This window comes from Arvicanthis niloticus, chromosome X (genome assembly GCF_011762505.2).
Source record: "Arvicanthis niloticus isolate mArvNil1 chromosome X, mArvNil1.pat.X, whole genome shotgun sequence".
NCBI lineage: Eukaryota > Metazoa > Chordata > Mammalia > Rodentia > Muridae > Arvicanthis > Arvicanthis niloticus.
Genome location: NC_047679.1, coordinates 54,503,143 through 54,515,165, shown reverse-complemented (window position 1 = coordinate 54,515,165; position 12,023 = coordinate 54,503,143). Strand labels below are relative to the sequence as shown.

General features: G+C 36.8%; 1 protein-coding gene across 1 annotated transcript in view; it reads left to right on the top strand.

The window, feature by feature from the left end:
- Tex11 (testis expressed 11) overlaps positions 1-12,023 on the top strand; it is a 245,179-nt gene that overhangs the window by 150,383 nt on the left and 82,773 nt on the right. The gene's annotated exons all lie outside the window — the stretch shown is intronic.

Here is a 12,023-nt window from a genome sequence, read left to right as displayed (position 1 = left end):
TTTTCTAAAAATTTCATGAATTCATTGTTTTTAATAGCTGAGTAATACTCCATTGTGTAAATGTATCAAATTTTCTGTGTCCATTCCTCTGTTGAAGGACATCTGGGTTCTTTCCAGCTTCTGGCTATTATAAATAAGGCTGCTATGAACATAGTGGAGCATATGTCCTTGTTATATGTTGGAGCATCTTCTGGGTATATGTCTAGGAGTGGTATAGCTGGGTCCTCAGGTAATGCTATGTCCAATTTTCTGAGGAACTGCCAGACTGATTTCCAGAGTGGTTGTACCAGCTTGCAATCCAACCAACAATGGAGGAGTGTTCCTCTTTCTCCACATCCTCACCAGCATCTGCTATCACCTGAGTTTTTGATCTTAGCCATTCTGACTGGTGTGAGGTGGAATCCCAGGGGTGTTTTGATTTGCATTTCCCTGATGACTAAGGATATTGAACATTTCTTTAGGTGCTTCTTGGCCATTTGAGTTTCCTCAGTTGAGAATTCTTTGTTTAGCTCTGCACCCCATTTTTACAGGGTTATTTGGTTGTCTGGAGTCTAATTTCTTGAGTTCTTTGTATATATTGGATATTAGCCTTCTATCAGATGTAGGATTGCTAAGGATCTTTTCCCAATCTGTTGGTTGCCGTTTTGTCTTATTGAAAATGTTCTTTGCCTTACAGAAGCTTTACAATTTTATGAGGTCCCATTTGTTAATTCTTGATCTTAGAGCATAAGCCATTGGTGTTCTGTTCAGGAACTTTTCCACTGTGCCTAGGTATCCGAGGGTCTTCCCCACCTTCTCTTCTGTTAGTTTCAGTGTATCTGGTTTTATGTGAAGGTTCTTTATCCACTTGGACTTGAGCTTTGTATAAGGAGATAAGAATGGATCAATTTTCATCCTTCTACATGCTGACCTCCAGTTGAACCAGCACCACTTGTTGAAAATGCTGTCCTTTTTCCACTGGATGGTTTTAGCTCCTTTGTCAAAGATCAAGTGACTATAGGTGTGTGGGTTCATTTCTGGGTCTTCAATTCTATTCCACTGACCTTCCTGCCTGTCTCTGTACCAATACCATGCAGTTTTTATCACTATTGCTCTGTAGTACAGCTTGAGGTCGGGGATGGCAGAAATTCTTTAATTGTTGAGAATAGTTTTCAATATCCTGTTTTTTAAATTCCAAATGAATTTACAAATTGCTCTTTCTATTTCTGTGAAGAATTGATTTGGAATTTTGATGGGGATTGCATTGAATCTGTAGATTACTTTCAGCAAGATGGCCATTTTTACTATATTAATCCTGCCAATCCAAGATCTTTCCATCTTCTGAGATCTTCTATTTCTTTCTTCAGAGACTTGAAGTTCTTGTCATACAGATCTTTTACTTGCTTAGTTAGATTCACACCAAGGTATTTTATATTATTTGTGACTATTGAAAAGAACGTCATTTTCTATTTTTTTCTCAGCCTGTTTATCCTTTGAGTAGAGGAAGGCAACTGATTTATTTGAGTTGATTTTATATCCAGCTACTTTGCTGAAGTTGTTTATCAAGTTTAGGAGTTCTCTGGTGGAAGTTTTGGGGTCACTTAAGTATACTACCATATCATCTGCAAATAGTGAAATTTTGACTTCTTCCTTTCATAATTGTATCCCTTTGACTTCCTTTTGTTGTCTAATTGCTCTAGCTAAAACTTCCAGTACTATATTGAATAGGTAGGGTGAGAGTGGGCAGCCTTGTCTAGTCCCTGATCTTAGTGGGATTGCTTCAAGTTTCTCTCCATGTAGTCTGATGTTGGCTACTGGCTTGCTGTATTGCTTTTGCTGTGTTTAGGTATGGGACTTGAATTCCTGATCTTTCCAGGACTTTTACTATGAAGGGATGTTGAATTTTGTCAAATGCTTTCTCAGCATCTAGTGAGATGATCATGTGTTTTTTTTTCTTTGAGTTTGTTTATATAGGGGATTACATTGATGAATTTCTGAATATTGAACCATGCCTGCATTCCTAGGATAAAGCATACTTGATCATGATGGATGATTGTTTTGATGTGTCCTTGGATTTGGTTTTTGAGAATTTTATTATTTTGCATCAATATTCATAAGGGAGATTGGTCTGAAGTTCTCTTTCTTTGTTGTGTCTTTGTGAAGTTTATGTATGAGCATAATTGTGGCTTCATAGAATGAATTGGGTAGTGTTCCTTCTGTTTCTATTTTGTGGAATAGTTTCAAGAGAATTGGTATTAGGTCTTCTTGGAAGGTCTGATAGAATTCTGCATCAAAGCCATCTAATCCTGGACTGTTTTTTTTTTTTGTTTTTTTTTTTTTAAGTGGGGAGACTTTTAGTGACTGCTGCTATTTCTTTAGGGGTTATGGGACTGTTTAGATGGTTTATCTGCTCCTAATTTAACTTTGGTACCTGGTATCTTTCTAGAAAATTGTCTATTTCATCCAGATTTTCCAGTTTCGTTGAATATAGGCTTTTGTAGTGCGATCTGATGATTTTTTTGAATTTCCTCAGTTTCTGTTGTTATGTCTCCCATTTTAGTTCTGATTTTATTAATTTGGAGACTGTCTCTGTGTCCTCTGGTTAGTTTGGCTAAGAGTTTATCTATCTTGTTGATTTTCTCAAAGAACCAGCTCCTGGTTTTGTTGATATTTTGTATGGTTCTTTCTGTTTCTATTTGGTTAATTTCAGGCCTACGTTTGATTATTTCCTGCCATCTACTCCTCTTGGGTGTATTTGCTTCTTTTTGTTCTAAAGCTTTCAGGTGTGCTGTCAAGTTGCTAGTGTATGCTCTCTCCAGTTTCTTTTTGTAGGCACTTAGAGCTATGAGTTTTTCTCTTAGCACTGCTTTCATGGAGTCCCACAAGTTTTGGTATAATGAGTCCTCATTTTAATTAAATTCTAAAAAGCCTTTAATTTCTTTCTTTTTTCTTGACCAAGTTATCATTGAGTAGAGTGTTGTTCAGTTTTTATGTGTATGTGGGCTTTCTGTTATTTTTATTGTTATTAAAGACCAGCCTTAGTCTGTGGTGATCTGATAGGATGCAAGGGATTATTTCAGTCTTTTTGTATCTGTTGAGGCCTGTTTTGTGACCAATTAATATGGTCGATTTTGGACAAGGTACAATGAGGTGCTGAGAAAAAGTTATATTCTTTTGTTTTAGGGTGAAGTGTTCTATAAATATCTGTTAAATCCATTCGGTTCATAACTTCTGTTAATTTCACTGTGTCTCTGTTTAGTTTCTGTTTCCATGATCTGTCCATTGCTGAGAGTGGGCTCTTGCAATCCCCCACTATTATTGTGTGAGGTGCAATGTGTGCTTTGAGCTTAGTAAAGTTTCTTTTATGTATGTGAGTGCCCTTGCATTTGGGGCATAGATGTTCAGAATTGAGAGTTTGTCTTGGTAGATTTTTCTTTTGATGAGTATGAAGTGTTTTTCCTTATCTATATTGATTACTTTTGGTTGAAAGCCGATTTTATTTGATATTAGAATGGCTACCCCAGCTTGTTTCTTGAGACCATTTGGTTGGAAGATTGTTTTCCATCCTTTTACTCTGAGATAGTGTCTGTCTTTGTCACTGATGTGCTTTTCCTGTATGCAGTAAAATTTTGGGTCTTGGTTATGTATCCAGTCCATTAGCCTATGTCTTTTTATTGAGGAATTGAGTCCATTGATATTAAGAGATATTAAGGAACAGTAATTGTTGCTTCCTGTTAATTTTATTATTAGAGGTAGAATTATCTTTCTGTAGCTATCTTCTTTTTGGTTTGTTGAAAGATTACTTCCTTGCTTTTTCCAGGTTGTAGTTTCCCTCCTTATGGTGGAGTTTTCCATCAATTATCCTCTGAATTGCTGGATTTGTGGGAAGACATTGTGTAAATCTGGGTTTATCATGGAATATCTGGTTTCTCCATCTATAGTGATTGAGAGTTTTGCTGGGTATAGTATTCCGGGCTGGCATTTGTGTTCTCTTAGTGTCTGTATGATATCAGTCCAGGATCTCCTGGCTTTTATAGTATCTGGTGAGAAGTCTGATGTAATTCTTATAGGCCTGCCTTTATATGTTGCTTTACCTTTTTTCCTTACTGCTTTTAATATTTTTTCTTTGTTTTGTGCGTTTGATGTTTTGATTATTATGTGATGGGAGTAATTTCTTTTCTAGTCTAGTCTATTTGGAGTTCTGTAGGCTTCTTGTATGTTCATGAGCATTCTTTAGGTTAGGGAAATTTTCCTCTATAATTTTGTTGAAGATATTTACTGGCCCTTTAAGTTGGGAATCTTTACTCTCATCTATACCTGTTATCCTTAGGTTTGGTCTTCTCATTGTGTCCTAGATTTCCTGGATGTTTTGTGTTAAAAACTTTTTGCATTTTGTATTTTCTTTGACAGTTGTGTCAATGTTTTCTATGGTATCTTCTGCACATGAGATTCTCTCTTCTGTCTCTTGTATTCTGTTGGTGATGCTTGCATCTGTGACTCCTGATCTCTTTCCTGGGTTTTCTATCTCTTGGATAGTCTCCCTTTGTGATTTCTTTATTGTTTCTACTTCCATTTTTAGATCCTGGATGGTTTTGTTTTAATTCCTTCACCTGTATGTTTGTGTTTTCTTGCAATTCTTTAAGGATTTTTTGTGTTTCCTCTTTAAGGGCTTCTACCTATTTACCTGTGTTCTCCTGTATTTCTTTAAGGGAATTATTTATATCCTTCTTAAAGTCCTCTATCATCATCATGAAAAGTGATTTTAATTCTGAATCCTGCTTTTCTGGTGTGATGTGGTGTCCAGGACTTGCTATGGTGTGAGAACTGGGTTTTGATGATGTCAGGTAACTTTGGTTTCTGTTGCTTATGTCCTTGTGCTTGCCTTTTGCCATCTAGTGCTACCTGTACTAGCTGTCTCTGACTGGAGCCTATCTTTCCAGTTTTCTTGTTTGTGTCAGAACTCCTCAGGGTCCAGATATCTCTGTGATCCTGTGATCCTGAGCAGAAATCCTGGGACTTAGGCTGTCTCTGGGATCCTGAAGTCCTGCTGCTCTGAGTGTAATGGTTCCTCTAGGATGGCTCAGGATATGGTGTCTTCATGGGAGCAGACCAACTAGGTGTCTGCTCCAGCCAAAAGGACAAAGCAAGAGGCAGAAGGGGCTAAGTTTTCTTTTTAAATTTTCTATAAATTTTATAAAAACATTTTCAGACTTTGTCACCTTTCCAGTCCACCCTCTGACTGTTCCACATCCCACACCTCCTTTTGTCTCTAAATTTAATAAATGTCTAACTTTTAAAAATCTTAATATCACCACTTGTAAATAAAGATAATGTTCCTGAGACTATGGTAAAAATTCACTAAAATGATTGAAAATATGGTTTATAAACATTGAGTCTTTTAAAAAAGACTTAAAATTTTTTTATTTTCTGTGTATGAGTGTTTTGCCTGCAGGTATGTACATGTATTGCCTGTGTACCTGTTACCCCTGGAACTGAATTTACAGATGGTTGGTATCATCATGAGGATTTTGGGAAGTGAACCCAAGTCCTCCTCTGGAAGAGCTTCAAGTACTTTTAACTGCTGAGCCATCTTTCTAGCCCCTTAGGCTATGACTCTTGATCTTATTTAAAATACTTTAGTTTCTGATTTTTTTCTCTTAGATTAAAACCAAGTTTGTGTCTATGATTCTACTACTACTTGTCTGGGTTTTTTATGTCAAATGTAAATTTTTAGACCTTTCTTTTTCTCTCACTTTTTGTTTTTTTTTTTTTTTCATCTTGTCCAAACATACCCCATGTTGGTGTCAAACAATTTTCTTCCTTTAGAAATTCTGTTACCTTGTTTGTCAGTCTTCAAATCTATGGTCCAAATTATATTCAGCAACGACTTTGGGTAAGTAAAGGTCTAGGATCTTGAAATAGAGTTCTCAAGTTAGTTTGAATGGACAAAACATGCCTTGGCATTATTAGACAGTACATAAAACAAAAACAAAATAGTTATTTTATATATATATATATATATATATATATATATAATGACTAAAAATCAAAGGAGGAAGACAAGCAGTGGGAACTGGAATTGAACTGGGAAATCTCTACAACAGAGAGGAAACTTAAGTTGAGCTTTGAAAAAAATCTAGCATTTAGATATGTAAGAAAATATTTTAAAGAATGAGATGATGTAGATAAAATAGGGAAAAAAAGTAGTGTGCTTGGCTTGGCTTGTGAGACAGTGTGTTTTATTAGGATGATAAAGGATTTCTTTCTTTCTTTCTTTCTTCCTTTCTCTCTCTCTCTCTCTCTCTCTCTCTCTCTCTCTCTCTCTTTCTTTCTTTCTTTCTTTTTTTGGTTTTTCGAGACAGGGTTTCTCTGTGTAGCCCTGGCTGTCCTGGAACTCACTCTGTAGACCAGGCTGGCCTCAAACTCAGAAATCCGCCTGCCTCTGCCTCCCAAGTGCTGGGATTAAAGGTGTGTGCCACCACTGCCCAGCCCAAAAAATTTATTTCTTGATCTTGTACCTAATATAGTGACTTGGACGTTCAAATAATGCTCTAGAGAAAAAAATACAAGATAAAGTTGAATTGATATCTGTGGCTTGGTTGTAAACAAGAAAACTTCATTGGTAGTTTATATAAAAAGCAATACATTGAAGCCAGGTGTGGTGTCATAACCTGAAGACAGATGGGAAGATAAGTATTTTGAGGTCAGCCTTTGACTACAGTGAAAGACTTTATCTCAAAACACAACAAATCAAAATAGCAAACCAGAATCACAAGCCATGGTTTGGGAATGCAACTTCTAGCTGTTTCTGGGGAGCTGAATAGGGAGAAATTAGAAACAGAATGGGAGACAATGATAATCCAATTTTAGGATTACAGGCTAGACAAGGGATGCTAAGGAGGTCCAACACCACTTTCTCTTTTAGAGTAAGCTGCCTTATCTCTCAATCTGTATTCCTTTTATTTCCTGTTGCTGTGATAAAATGCATCACAAAAGTGATTTAAGGGCAAAAGAGTTTCTTGGGTTTACAATCCCAGAGTCCATCATGCTTGGAAAGCAGTGATGGTAGGAACACGGCCCAGCCAGTCCCATTGTGTCAGTATCCAGACATGGCAGAGCATGAAGTGAAGCTTGGCTAAAAAGCCTGGAGGCCTGCCCCCAGTGACATGCTTCCTCTATCAAATGTTACCTTCTAGTGTTTCCTTAACTTTCTCACACAGTACTACCAAATGGGAACTAAGTATTCAAACATATGAGCCTATGGGAGATATTTTACATTTAAATCACAAGACTAGCCATTCATAAAATTTACCCTCCACACCGAATGCATACATATTCTAGTTTCTAAAACCCAAAGAGCCCTTGAAGAGAACTTCCACGGATTCCTACTAGTACCTCTCTGTACATACCAGGAATCACACCACATATTTTATCTTCTCAATCACATACTCCTTTCTAAAGCCAACCTCTCAACTTGCTTCTGAAATCACCTGTTACCACTGTGTTCTGTTTTACTTAGTTAATTCCATAGCTTATAAATATCCTCTTATCCTATTCAAATGATCAGAAACTTTTTAAAAAAATGCCTGTCTTTACCATCTTTTTACCAACTACTGCCTAATTTATTTTCTGGGTTTTGGTAACAAAACGCCTCTGAAATGTCTATACTTATTCCTCCATATCTCCTGAACTTACTCTTGTCAAGCTTTTTTTTCAGGAGAGCATACCAGGTTGCTTCTGTTAAGGTCATGGTGACCTGATCCTATATATTGCAATGGTTAAATCTTAGTCCTCACCATTTACTATTATCAGTAATCCATACAGTTGACCATTTTTCTTTGAACCGTAATTAGGTTCTAGTTCTCTGTTTTATTTGTACCTTATCAGTCACTCTCTTTCATTCTCTTTTAATGGATTGTCTTTTCATTTCTCTTAGACTTGCTGTCATGTGATGACACTGGGATATGTGTGAGTGTGTATGTCAGTGTGTGTGTCATTTGAGAAGACAGGATAAGGTATAAACTAATCATTCATGAAGACAGGAAATGAATGACTAAGGAAGCGTCATGTGCTTGCCAATAGCATTAAGACTCATTTGATGATATTCAAAAATAAAGCAAATAATTGTATAATTTTATACAACTTCTGCATTCTGGTTAATGAATGAAAGAACAAAAGTAATTCAGTGCAAAATTGGACTTAACTAGACTTTCAGTTTTATAAAATGAATACAATGAATGAAAATTGTCAGTAAAAGTAGAGTAATTATGATGAATCCTCTAGAGTTTTAGGTGGGTGTATCAGAAGGCATTAAGTGACTGATGCAGTGAAAAGTTGGAAGCATCAATGTGTTGGAGGTTTTACTACAGGATTGCTGTAAGGAAGTAATCTTCCAACAAACCAAAAAGAAGATAGCTACACAAACATAATTCCACCTCTAATAACAAAAATAACAGGAAGAAACAATCATTTTTCCTTAATATCTCTTAACGTCAATGGACTCAATTCCCCAATAAAAAGACATAGAGGCTAACAGACTGGATACATAAACAAGATCCAGAATTTTGCTGCATACAGGAAATGCACCTCAGTGACAAAGACAGACACTACCTCAGAGTAAAAGGCTGGAAAACAATTTTCCAAGCAAATGACCCCAAGAAACAAGCTGGAGTAGCCATTGGGGACTTGTGAAACTTTCTCTATCCATGTTGATATACAAATTGATGTTTCCCTTGTAGGTTTTATACAGGCAACCATATTGTTGCTTGTTCATGGGAGCTACTTTCTATCCTGCCAGGAAAAACAAACCTATTATACAGCTGTCATCTCAGTCCTTGGGTTCTTACAATCTTTCTGCCCACTGTTCCACAGGTTTTCCCAAGACTTAGGTTTAGAGGTTGTGATGTTTGATGTCCCATTTAGGGCTGAACATCAGATAGCCACCCTTCTCTCTGCTATTTAATTAATTATAGATCTAATATTGGGCTGAAAAATACAAGAGAAGCTTTTTGGATGAGATGTGAGAGCTTCACTCATCTTAGGTCATAAGGATGAGTATTTAGAAGGCAGTGAAAACTCTGTTCCTTTAGTAATATGGTAGTACTAAGTAGTCCTTTTGACTTACATTAGTTACTTTTGTGTTCCTGTGATAAAATACCATGACTAAGGCAATTTATAGAAGGAAGAGTTTATTTAGAGTTTATAGCTCCCAGAGTGATGAGAGTCCATTTTCATTATGAAAGGAAAGGGTAGCAGCAGGCTTGCTGTGTGGAACAACAAGCTGAGGGCTCGCAATTTTTTTTGACCTTTTAAAATTGAAAACCATTTTCATACAATATATTCTGATCACGTTTTCCCCTCTTTTAACTATTTGCAGATCCTACTCATTCCCTACCCACCCAAATTCATGAGCTTTATTTCTCTTTCTCTCTTTAAAAAGCAAGTAACAAACAAAAAAAGGAAACTGCAAAAATAAGCAAGAAAAAACCTGTAAAAACACAAAATTGTAAACCAAAGTATATCAGGCAAAAGACAAATAATAATAAAAATAAGAATAATATAATAATTGCAAGTGGCTTTTGAAACATCAGAACCTGCCTCTGGTGATACACTGCCTCCAGCAAGGCCACATCTTCTAAGCATCCCCAAATAGCATCAACAACAGGGGACCAAATGCCTAAGGATGTCGGCCATTTCTTATTCAAATCACCAGATAGCCCATAACCTCTCCAGCCATGGGTTCTTGGCTAGGTTTACAGTACTAGGTATGAGTTCCCTCCTATTGAGGTGGAGTTAGGTCCAATTGAACAGTTGTTTATTGCCTCAGGATACAAATATCACTGTTGCACCATTGGTGATGTCTTGCTGATCCTATTGTGATTCTCATGCTTCATCTTCATAGCTATGTAAGACTCTTGGTAAGTTTTTTCCTTGGCAGTTTGCATAGCAACTTCCAACAATATTGGAAATAGCCCTCAGTCAACTAGCTTCCATGTCAGTACCAGCTTGATTTCTTCTATTCCTATGATCCAAAGTGTGGTGCCTGCATCAGTAGGGTCTTTATGTTCATGTTCTAACAAGAGACCAATTGCAGTAGACAATAGCCTATATTTGATGGGGTCTTTTGAACCCCTTGACTGACAATTTGAAGGGAAGTATCCCCTGCTTAGCACTAGGGTTTTGTTAATCTCTTGTGGGAGCATTATCTTGCCATGTAGAAGTAATTACATTAAAATTGTAATTTTAAGTAAGCCTATAAAATACTTGGTTTCCCTATGGCTTTTTCAAACATCATTTATCCTTCTTTCTCCTCCCTCTATAGTAACCCTCCAGTTGAGTCTCCCCCAACTTTTCACTTACACTCTTCAAAGCACTTGTGTCAACTAGCCACCTTTCTAGAGAGTATCTTCTCAGCACCTCCCCCAATGGTCTCTTTCTACTTTCCAATCTTTTATGGTTATTCCAGGTTAAACATTCAAACCTAAAGATTCATATCCAAGATCCCCAAATAAGCAAGAGAAAACATGTGACATTTGTATTTCTAAATCTGAGTCACCCCACTCAGTATATTTCCCCGTTGTATCTGTTTACCTGAAATTTTCATTTCTCTTTACATCTGAAAAGGAATCCCTTGTATATATGTCTCATATTCCATTACCTATTGATCAGTTGATGAATATCTAGGCTGTTTCCATTTTCTGGCTATTGTGAATAAAGCTACAATAACCATAGATGTGCAAGTATCTCTGTAGTAGGCTATAGATGTTTTGGAAGTATGCTGAGTTGTGTAGCTGAACAATGGTAAATCTGTTTCTAGTTTTTTGAGGAACTATCACTGATTTCCATAGTGACTTCACAAGTTTGTAGTTTAAAAATTTTAAAACCCTTTAGAGCAGTTTATGACAGCATGAAATTGTTGTAATTATTAGTAATGGAATGTAATTCAAGCTATTGAGAGGCTAGAGTATTAGGAACATCATCCGTCTATGCATTGAAAATGCTGAGAGATGAGGGAGGAGGAGGGTTGGATAAAATAACTTAGCAGTAGTGAATTTACCAATAAATGAGAAGAAATTACCTAGGAACCATAGAAACAAGGGAAATAGTGACCATGGCAACAATAAAGGATTTAGGAACCATGGTAACAATAAAGGTTATAGAGACCATGGGAGCAGTAAGAAATGTAGAGATCATGGTGATAATAGAGGATATAGTCTGATGACAAGAAATGTAAAGTGGTGGTTTTTAGGGAAGAAATGGGGAAAATAATACAAAACTAGAACTGACAAATGAAGGCACATACTCTACCTTCAAGGCGGACAGGTAATGAAAGCGAAATGAATTGACCCTTGAGAAGTTTCCCATGTAAGCAGTATCCTTGGATGAAACCTACATTTCCATTGCAGAAATAACATGGAAGGAACTTTTAGAGAAGGGATCTCTCAGATATAAGACCTTTCTGATAATGTACCAAACTTAAATATGTGTAGTGAAAAGGTTGGAGAAGCTGGGAGAAATGAGAAAAGGATATAAAGGGGGAATATTCAGAGCCTTTAAGGTATTGGAGTACTGGAAATGAGGGAATTCAACAATTTGAGGTTCTTTTGGTTACTGTTAAAAAACAAGGATAAGGAGACTTAGCAAGGCTGTGCTTGTGGCTGGGAAGCTGTGAGTTTCTTTTTCTTTTTTAAGTTGAAAATAGATTGTTTGCATATGGTTTATTCTCATCACCATTTTCCCTCCCCCTAGTTCTCCCAGTTCCTTCCTACCTCCACTCATATCTGGATCCACATCCTTTTTGACTTTGCTTAGAAAAGAGGAATTTACTGTCTGTGGGATATATTCTTCTAGCTGTGTTGCCTTGATTAGCCTCAGTGGGAGAGGTGGTATCCAGGGAACCCCATCTACTCAGAGGGGAGCTACTGTAGACATGACAGGGGCTCTTCCAGGTACATTATCAGAAAGGTCTTATATCTGAGAGATCCCTTCTCTAAAAGTTCCTTCCATGTTATTTCTGCAATGGAAATGTAGGTTTCATCCAAGGA